General features: G+C 38.1%; 1 pseudogene; it reads left to right on the top strand.

The window, feature by feature from the left end:
• Positions 1–509: 509 nt before the first annotated feature.
• On the top strand, positions 510–7951 carry LOC103412210 ((R)-mandelonitrile lyase 3-like; annotated as a pseudogene).
• Positions 7952–11162: the final 3211 nt, after the last annotated feature.

Genomic DNA, 11162 nt, shown 5'->3' with positions numbered 1-11162 from the left:
GACTTCTCTTCCAATTTGGGAGTAGAGAAAGTGTATGTAAAAATCCTCCCTTGATTCTTTGATGGAAGAGCCTATTTATAGGCTTTGGGAATGAACCACCACCATCCATTTGTTTTGGTGGATGTTGTAGGTGAATTGGTGGATTGTTGTAGGTAAATTTGGGTGGAGGTTGTAGGTGAATTTGGATGGATTGTTGTAGGTGAATTTGGGTGTATGTTGTAGGTGAATTTGGGTGGAGGTTGTAGGTGAATTTGGATGGATTGTTGTAGGTGAATTTGGGTGGATTGTTGTAGGTGAATTTGGGTGTATGTTGTAGGTGAATTTGGATGGATTGTTGTAGGTGAATTTGGGTGTATGTTGTAGTTTTAATGCAATGGTCAACATTTATTTCACTAAAATTTCAATGTTTACAAATGTAATTTTAATGCGATGGCTAACATTTATTTCAACGAAATTTCAATGTCTACAATTCTCTCTACACATTTTGCAGATTTTAGCTACTCAAAATCTGTGATTATGCCACTGATCTTCCCCTTGAAGAAGTATATGACTACATTGTAGTTGGAGGGGGTACCGCAGGGTGTCCATTAGCAGCAACTTTATCATCAAACTATTCCGTGCTCGTTTTAGAACGAGGAAGTTTTCCTACATCATATCCGAATGTCTTGACTCAAGATGGGTTTATATTGAATCTCCAGCAAGACGATGATGGAGAGACACCAGTTCAAAGGGTCATGTCAGAAGATGGCATTCCTACTGTTAGAGGAAGAATCCTTGGCGGCACAAGCATAATCAATGCTGGTGTCTACGCAAGAGCTAACATTTCATTCTTTAGTCAATCGGGAGTTGAATGGGACATGGATTTGGTTAATACGATATGAGTGGATTGAAGACACTATTGTGTACAAGCCAAATGCATTCGTTTGGCAAACTGTTACACAAGAAGCATTTATGGAGGCTGGCGTTTTACCAGACAATGGATTCAGTTTGCATCACGTACCAGGAACAAGAATCTGTTGAGATTTAAGCTGCATACTAGCTTAAGATCGATCTGCAGATGATAATCCTGCAGAAAGAAGCTGAAGAGAATACTGAAATCGAAGAGATGAATAACTTGCTATTTTTAGCAAGTAGCCGTTAGGTTCAAATATGTAACGGCTAGTTTACTTTCTATTATTAGAAACCTGCACAACTGTTATTCTTATCTGTCTAGGTTATACTGTGTTATTCGATCCTCTCCCAAGTGGAAGGATCGTAGCCTCCGATGGCCTGAATGGCTAGAGATCAATCCTTGCTCCCTGAAAAATAGGATCTGAGCATTTGACTGATTTAGGGATATAGGCTTGTAAATTCCCTCTTTTGATTTCAATTAAGAACTCTGAACATTCTCTATTCTCTGAGCTCATTCTCTTCTTTGTAATATTCTGTCATAAGGTTTCAATCTTTGTGCATTTTTAGATCAACCTAAAATACCATGCCTGGTACCATTTCAAACATGGTATCAGAGCACTAGGTCTGATTCCGGAGAGGGGCGTAAAGCTGTGAGAAAGGTTCTTCCTGAAAAAGGTCCCAGAAGGGATAAAGGTGGTTCCTTTATTGGTTGATTCACTGATACTCACTAAGAAAATGGTGGGATCAGGTTCCTCGGGTGGAAATTTACGAACTCCACAGTTCGAATGTGCAAATTACGATTTTTGGGCTGTCAAAATGGAGACTATCTTCATAGCACATGATCTATGGGATGTGGTAGAACTCGGAGTGCAACTGCAGCGGATTTTCGAGGAGGAAGAAGTCTCTGGAGAGGAAGGAAGTGAGGCTGAGCAAGTTCTAGTGGAACCACCCAACATCTCCAGAGAAGACAGAATAAAAAACGCCAAGGCGCTGAGTCTCATACAAGGAGCTATAACATATGAGCTTTTCCCTCACATCAGAAATGAGAAGACTACAAAAGGGGCTTGGGACATCCTGAGAAGAGAGTTCAGAGGAGATAAAAAGGTAACAGCTGTAAAACTTCAAGTAGTTATGGCTGATTTTGAGTATATGAGAATGACATATAGTGAAAACCTAAATGACTAGTTGGGTAAGTTTTTTGGAATTGTGAATAATCTGAAGTCTCTTGGTGAAGATGTGTCTGAAAAAAGAATTGTGCAGAAATTATTGATGAGTCTAAGTAGGAGGTATAAGTCCATTGTGTCTATTACTGAGGAAACTCGAGATCTGGATGCTATTAGAGTTGAAGAGGTCATTGCATCTGTCAAAGTATATGATAAAAGGGAAGACTTGCATGATGAAAGGGATAAATTGACAGGGACTAAGAGGGCTTTTAGTAGTCTCAGAGTTGGAAATAATCAAGTCACTGGTACCTACAAAAGTCCACATAGTAGGCCAAATCAAAAGTGGCAGGGACAAAACAAGAAGGGATCAAATTGGCCCCCAAGTGGGAATTGGAACAACAATTATGGAGGAAATTGGAATAATAGATTCAATTTACAGAACAAGCAAGGGAGTAGTAGTCAAAGTTCTGTAAAACCACAATGTCAAGTGTGTCAGAAATATCATTTTGGTGTGTGCAGATACAAAGGAAAAGCCAAATGTCGAAAGTGCAATCGTTTTGGCCATACTGCAAAGGATTGTGATGGTCACAAGCAAGTTGCCCACTGTGCAAAGGAAGAAGAAGTAACCACAGGAACCATGTTCTATGCTTGTCACTCATCAATTATGCAAGATAGAAGTGTATGGTTTGTGGACAGCGCTTGCAGCAACAACATGACATCACAAGATTTGCTTTAATAAACCTTGACAAATTTGTGACCTGTAAAGTTAAAATGGGCACTGGTGATCTTGTACAAGCAACAAGAAAAGGCACTCTAGTGGTTGAAACTTAGCGTGGGAAAAGATATATAAATGAAGTGTTGCTGGTTCTAGGTTTGGATGAAAACTTACTGAGTGTAGGCCAAATGATGGAGCACGGATACTATGTTCTATATGGGGGAAATATGGCAGTGATCTTTGATGATAGCAATCTTAACAATGTTGTAGCAAAAGTGATCATGGCAAGAAATCGATGTTTTCCCCTTTCACTAGAGTCTATAACTCCTGCAGTAAGAAAAGCATCTATGGTTGAAGATTCATGGATATGGCACAGAAGGCTTGGACATTTGAACTTCACTAGCATGAAAAAGATGCAACAGAAGGAAATGGTACTTGGACTACCTGTTTTGACAGAAATGAGAGATGTGTGTGAAGGTTGTGTATCAGGCAAGCATCACAGAGAACCATTTGACAAAGAAAAAGTGTGGAGAGCAAGCTGTCCACTTGAATTGGTGCACACAGATTTGTGTGGACCAATGCAAAACGAGTCCATTGGAGGGAATAGGTACTTCATCACATTCATTGATGATTTCTCAAGAATGTGTTGGGTATACTTTCTTAGAAACAAATCTGATACCTTCAATGTGTTCAAAAAATTCAAAGCTTTTGTTGAACTGCAAAGTGGGTTTAGTTTAAAGAAGCTAAGGAGTGATAGAGGTGGAGAATACACCTCACATGAGTTTTTAGACTACTGTGCAAGCATGGGAATGGAGAGGCAACTGACTATTGCCTACTCTCCTCAGCAAAATAGAGTTGCTGAGAGAATAAATAGATCAATTAGTGAGATGGCAAGGTCCATGATGATTGAGAAAGAAATCCCTGTGATTTTCTGGGCAGAAGCTGTAAGCACAGCAGTGTATTTTCAAAATAGATGTTTTACAACATCTATCCTAGATAAAACACCTTTTGAAGCATTCACAGGTAGGAAGCCTGGAATCAAGCACCTGAAAGTATTTGGTTGTAACTGCTATACTCATGTCCCGTCACATTTGAGGAACAAATTTGATGAAAAATCCAGGAAATGAGTTTTCATGGGATATGGAAGATGTGAAAAGGGATATAGAGTGTATGATCTGCAATCTAAGAAGATAGTACTCTCAAGAAGTGTAATTTTCAATGAAAACCAGTCATGGAATTGGAAAAGCGACCAAGTGGAGTCTATTTCAATACCTTTCAATCTTGAAGGAAATGACTCTGAAGAAGAAGTTAGAGAGGAACAAACTGATGAAATCCAGTTTAACAATGCTGAAGGTTCTCATTCAAACACTATTGTTGATGAGTCAGTTGAAGATATTGGTGGAAGTCACAGTCAAGGCTCCACACCTAGCTCCGCACCAGTGAAGTTGAGAACTCTACAATATATATATATATATATATATATATATATATATGCAAGGTGTCACATGTGCATTATAGAACCAGAGAACTATCAAGAAGCAGCAAGTGATATAGCTTGGCAAGAAGCTATGAATGCAGAGTTGGAAATGATTGAGAAGAACAATACTTGGGAACTTGTTGAGATACCTGTTGATAAACCTGTTATGGGTGTGAAATGGGTGTTTAAGACTAAGTTTAACCTGGATGGAACAGTTCAAAAACACAAAGCCAGACTTGTAGCCAAGGGGTATGCACAGAAACCTGGGATTGACTACAATGAAACCTTTGCACCTGTGGCAAGGTTAGACACAATTCGAACTCTCATTGCTCTAGAGGCACAAAAGGGTTGGAAGTTATTTCAATTGGATGTTAAATCAGCATTCCTGAATGGTGTGCTTGATGAAGAGGTGTACGTTGAGCAGCTTAAAGGTTTTGAGGTAAAAAATGCAGGTCACAAGGTCTATAAGTTAAGAAAGGCTTTATTTGGACTTAAACAAGCACCTAGGGCCTGGTACAGTGAGATTGATGCTTATCTCTCTCTGTGTAAGTTCAAAAGAAGCACAAGTGAAGCCATACTATATACAAGATCTGATGATGAAGGAGGTTTGATAATTGTCTCAATATATGTTGATGACATTATCTATACTGGAAGCAGTAACAAGATGCTTAGTGTATTCATAAGGGAGATAATGCAAAAATATGAAATGTCTGATCTTGGTCTCCTACACCACTTCCTTGGCATGGGGATATTACAAACTGATCAAGGTGTTTTCATTCACCAAAGTAAGTATGCCAAGTCACTACTTGAAAAATTTGGGCTTGAAGATTGCAAACCTGTGTCTATTCCCTTACCTACTGGTGAAAAACTTAAAAAATCGGATGAGAGTGAATTGGCAGATGAAGGGCTTTACAGGAAAATAATGGGAAGCTTGCTGTATTTAACAGCAACTAGACCTGATCTGATGTATGCTGCAAGTTTGTTATCAAGGTTTATGAATGGTCCGACTAAGAAGCATCTGGGAGTAGCAAGAAGAGTACTGAGATATGTGAAAGGGACCCTAAACTATGGCATAGAGTATGTGAAAGATAAGTTTGCAATCCTCATTGGGTTCTGTGATGCAGATTGGGCCGGTAGTGAAGATGATAGCAGAAGCACCTCAGGTTATGCGTTCAGCTTTGGCAGTGGGGCATTTTCTTGGGCTTCTGTGAAACAAAACACAGTTGCACTGTCAACCGCTGAAGCTGAGTATGTTTCAGCAGCTGAGGCAACAACACAGTCAATTTGGTTAAGGTTTGTTCTTGATGATTTTGGGGAAATGCAAACTGAGGCAACACCTTTATTTTGTGACAATATGTCAGCAATTTCTATGGTAAAAAATCCTGTCTTTCATCAGAGAACTAGACACATAAACAGGAGGTATCACTTCATAAGGGAAGCTCTGCAAGAAGGTGTGATCAATTTGCAGTTCTGCAGAAGTGAAGAACAACTTGCAGACATATTTACAAAAGCTTTGCCAAAAGATAGATTTAATCAGTTGAGATTGAGACTTGGAGTTAAGCCAGTAAGCAGCTTAGGAGAGGCTGTTGAGATTTAAGCTGCATACTAGCTTAACATCGATCTGCAAATGATAATCCTGCAGAAAGAAGCTGAAGAGAATACTGAAATCGAAGAGATGAAGAACTTGCTATTTTTAGCAAGTAGCTGTTAGGTTCAAATATGTAACGGCTAGTTTACATTCTATTATTAGAAACCTGCACAGCTGTTATTCTTATCTGTCTAGGTTGTACTGTGTTATTCGATCCTCTCCCAAGTGGAAGGATCGTAGCCTCCGATGGCCTGAATGGCTAGAGATCAGTCCTTGCTCCCTGAAAAATAGGATCTGAGCATTTGACTGATTTAGAGATATAAGCTTGTAAATTCCCTCTTTTGATTTCAATTAAGAACTCTGAACATTCTCTATTCTCTGAGCTCATTCTCTTCTCTGCAATATTCTGTCATAAAGTTTCAATCTTTGTGCATTTTTAAATCAACCTAAAATACCATGCCTGGTACCATTTCAAATAGAATCACTGGCTCAACTTTTGACAATAATGGAACGAGACATGCAGCTGATGAACTACTTAACAAAAGAGACCTCCACAACTTGCGAGTTGCAGTTCATGCCAACGTAGAGAAGATCCTCTTCTCTTCTAGTGAATCAAGTACGTTGCATCTATGATTTAAAACAACTCCTAGTTTCTCGTGCTGCAGTTTAAAATTAATAATTTATGCTTTAAATTAACGGAATGAAGGTAAGGGAAAATACTTGAGGTGAGAATAATTAAGCTGCCCTATTTTGGTTATATTTATATGTTATTAATTTTGCGCTATTTTATAATGCAGTTTTGTCAGCAACAGGAGTCATATATAAGGATTCTAACGGAATTTCTCATCGAGCGTATGTACGTGATCAAGGAGAAGTTATGTGCAGGGACAATGGGGACCCCACAATCTTGGAATCCTAGTTGTACTTGACCATCCATACGTTGGGCAGTTTCTGTACGACAATCCTCGTAATTTCATTAACATTTTGCCCCCAAATCCAATCGAAGCCTCAATCGTAACAGTTCTAGGCATTAGAAAAGATTTCTGGCAATGTTCTCTCTCCGGCGGACCACTTACTTCTCCGTCCTATAGTTTATTTCCTAGTGAGTCTCACCCCCTGCCAGTAAATTCAACTTTCGCTCACATTCCTAACAAAGTTCCTGGACCTTATTCTCATGGCTCTCTCACGCTAAATTCATCTTCTGATGTGACAATGGCCCCAATGTTAGATTCAATTACTTTTCAATTGCGACGGACCTTGCTCATTGTGTTAGCGGCATGAAACAAATTGGTGATTTATTTAGGACTAACGCATTTAAACCATATAAAACCCAAGATTTGCCAGGTATACAAGGTTTTACTTTTTTAGGAGTACCTCTGCCAAATAATCAAACAGATGATGCACTCGAAACATTTTGTCGAGATTCTTTGGGCTCATATTGGCATTACCACGGTGGATGCATTGATGGAAAGGTGGTTGATGGTGGTTTGCGTGTTAATGGAATTGATGCATTACGCATTGTTGATTCTTCCACATTCCCTGTCACACGGGCGAGCCACCCTATGGGCTTCTATCTGATGTTAGGCAGGTATGTGATGTATACTTGCAACAGATTGAAATTTTCAAAATTTATTTGGTTGTATGAATTGCTCTTTTTCGTTCCTTTCAACTTTTGTGTTTTGGTCAGGTATATGGGTCTTCAAATTCTGCAAGAGAGATCAGCTTGGGTTGGTATATCATCCGCGTTATCCAACATTTCCAACGATATTATCCTTAATGATGCACTATCTTTTACTTCTCAATGCTTGATAATAAACCCCATTGTACATTGGGGATTAAGGTTTGGCTGCAAGAAGGGGACATGCTCTTTCTATGCCCCAGGCTTTCTGGTACCTCTTTATTTCATGTATAATATATTTCCTTAATTATGCACTACCTTTTACTTTTCAATGCTTGATAATAAACCCCCTTATATATTGGGGATTAAGGTTTTGCTGCAAGAAGGGGACATGCTCTAGCTTTCTATGCACCAGGCTATCTGGAACCTCTTTATTTCATGCATAATATATTTCTCTTGTAATGTCGAGGTTGTCCAATAAAATTATATATCTCTTCTCTCTCTCTCTCTCTCTCTCTCTCTCTCTCTCTCTCCCAAATATTTTCCAAAAGAAAAATAAATTAAAAAAAGCAAAACCCTACTTCATACACAAAGTGTGTGGGCTTAGGCTAGTCTGGATTAATGTATTTAATTAGGAGATCAAAGTATTTTAGAAGTATCAAGATTTTAAATGAATCCAAGGGAGTTCATGGATATTCAATTCAAGATTTTAAAGGAGTTTATAGAGCCCCATAAAAATCTTGGTGTATTCAATCAAGATTTTAAAGTAGTTCCTAAATCTTCATGTGTATTCATTTAGAATTTTATTTTTAAGTATTTTTAAAAGTTAAAAATTTGGAGGGATTTTATAGTGTACTGTTGGCCTCAGGAAATCAGACATTTCCCCTAAAATTTTGATTGAATTCAATGGAGTCTATGAACCTTAAGTAAAACTCCATAGATTTATAACTCATTTGAAATCTTTCAAAGTCTCAATTGAATATACCCTCTAAAAGGATGAGTTTCCATCGTTTGACCAAAAAAGAAGAAGAGAGGAATCCAAAATAATGGACCAATTGATATACAGTAAAACCTCTACGTAGTAGAAATAATGTTAGGATCAAACCAATTTAATTTATTACTATATGGAGGTTATTACTCAAAAAAGGTGGAGCTACATAAATTAATTTTTTACTTAATTATCCTTCATAAAAGTGGTATGGAATATGGATACAACGAACTATATTAGTAAGAAGAGATTTCATCTTCTAAAAGGACAAGTGGACCATTGTTATTTTACATGCAAAAAGTTCAATACACGTCCTCTTTACGTGTTTCGTTATCAACCTAGCTACAAGAAGAGTAATGCTATTCATACAATGCTTTTATACCATATTTTTATACCACCTTAGGTGCATCTGATCTGGGTAGCCACATTATTTGAAAAATTTGCAAAACTCAAGAAAATGAAGGAGAAAGACTCCTCGTATACCACAATCATCATTTAATTAACTAATTTTTCTTAATTATTAGTTTATTAAATAATGAACTAAATTTAAAATCTGATTAATTTAAATGATGTGGCTGTCCACATCAAATACCAGCTAAGGTTATATGAAAATATGGTACAAAAACATGGTATGAATAATATTACTCCTACAAGAAAGCAATAGATTGTACTCCATGACTCGATCGTAAGGATGCTCCCTCTCCAACATGCATGTTTTCACCTCGGCTGGAAATAAATTGGGAAAGAAATTTCAGTTGAATAACTTTCTGTGTTGGGATTGAATGAATACGAGGGATGAACAATAATATATAGCATCAAATATCAATATCATTTAACAACGTTATATTCATGTGGTGGTAATAAATATTGACGGCATATAAACATTATCAACCTCATATGAACATTGTTTACCAGATATTGATGGAAACTTTACTGAATATTAACGTCGTTACCGTGACATTGATATTCATTCACACTATCGTAGTCCGCGTTTCTAGCATCGCTATCCGAGTTATGCGAACGACTGACATACGTAGGGAGAGAATCTGATTAAGTTTTTACAGAGAAAACACTGTGATTCAATTCCCTAATGGTTGCTCATCTCCTTATAAAACCAAAATAAAATGTTTCATGAGATTATGGTTGTTACTGAGTTTAATGTTAAAGTGAAGCTCTTTTATTAACTGGTTGATATTTTTTTTAACTGAGTTAGTAAAACATGTCTCAAATTTTATCCATCACATGATACTGAAGTAATGAAGTCAAACCAGGCCCGTGCTGTTTGTAGTGAAATTTTATTCCAACGAGAGGCATCTAGACTAGGCAATTTAGACTAGCAAATCTCCAAGAGGAATTTTATTCTAAAGAAGCTCTGACACACGGAAATGCTTTGAGTAGACAAATTGGAAATGCTCAGGTTTGACGATTAGGGTCTGACAACAGGATTCGAAAGTGTTTTCGACCCGCATGCTGACGACCATGTCTCTAAAGAACTTTTGTTTAAGATTCACTGAAGATGAACATGCAATCCAATCCGGGAAGAAAAATCCCTTCCTGATACTACATTGCAAGAATTCAAGTCCTTGACCTAAGAATTGGGGTAAGGCATAAATGCATAAAGAAACTAGCTCATGTTTTGCATAATATTTTGAGCAACAACCTGAAGCTATTCAATAAATGTGGAGCATAAGTTTTCTCATGGGTTTAATATTTAATTCCTACTACTAGAGTAATGTGGCACTTCGGACCTTGTGATGAGAATACTTTATGAATGCTAAGTTTAGGAGGCAATGTTTCCCCGAACCAATGTTGAAGAGGCGAGCTATTGAGCTTTGTCCCGGGCCTACAAACTTACTTGTATTTTGCTCTGACACTTATTCCTCATACAAAGTTTGTTTATTTTAGAGGGTTATCAGTTGAGATCTATTTCCATCAACAAAGAAGGAATAAAAAGGAATCCATGTTACTGCAAACAAAAAAAAAAAGGTTTGAAATCATGGAAGGGACAGGCCTTCATCCCAACCAGAGAAGCCTTAAAAAAAGCTAGTCTCCTTTGGTGACTCTATTTCCCTTAGAAGTAGCTGAGATTCTTTAGGACTGGTGCTGGATTTGACTCTTTTTCCTGCTCTGCTTCCAAGTCTGAAATCTCATCCAGCAAATACTGTGGAACACAAAAATCCATATTCCTGATCTCTTCCAGGATGTTGTAAACGTCCCAACCTTGATTGTGATCTCGTCGGGTGTAACCAGTAAGATACCATATATTTTGTTGTATTCCTCTGCAAACGTCTTCTCATGCTCTTCCTGAAGCACTGCCATCTTAGAAGCATGTCTGTTGGTGAGCTACTGGAGATCTGCAATATGCTTATTCTCATTCTGATTAACCTCTTGGCAAAGCTACCCGATCTCCCGCTGAATAGCCTCCCACTCCATCACATAAGTATTTCCCTCCGAAGTTATCAAGCGGTCCAACTCTTCCTTCAAGCTAGTTAAGGATTGTTCCACCTCGGCCTTAACTCGCCGTTCCAACCTCATCTCCTCTCTCATCATGCCTCGTTTGACCCAACTTCGCTCTAAGCTGGTGAGTCCATAACCAGATTTCTGAGGTGACTACCTACATTCGAATCAACCTTACTCCGACTTTGGAAAATCATGGTACAACACCCCACCTCATAGGCCAAGGATTTTAATATTTGCAATGCGATATTAAGACGAGATCCCC

This window comes from Malus domestica, chromosome 16, assembly GCF_042453785.1.
Source record: "Malus domestica chromosome 16, GDT2T_hap1".
NCBI classification, from domain to species: domain Eukaryota; kingdom Viridiplantae; phylum Streptophyta; class Magnoliopsida; order Rosales; family Rosaceae; genus Malus; species Malus domestica.
The sequence above is the reverse complement of the archived record's forward strand: the minus strand, read 5'-3'. Positions and strand labels throughout refer to the sequence as shown.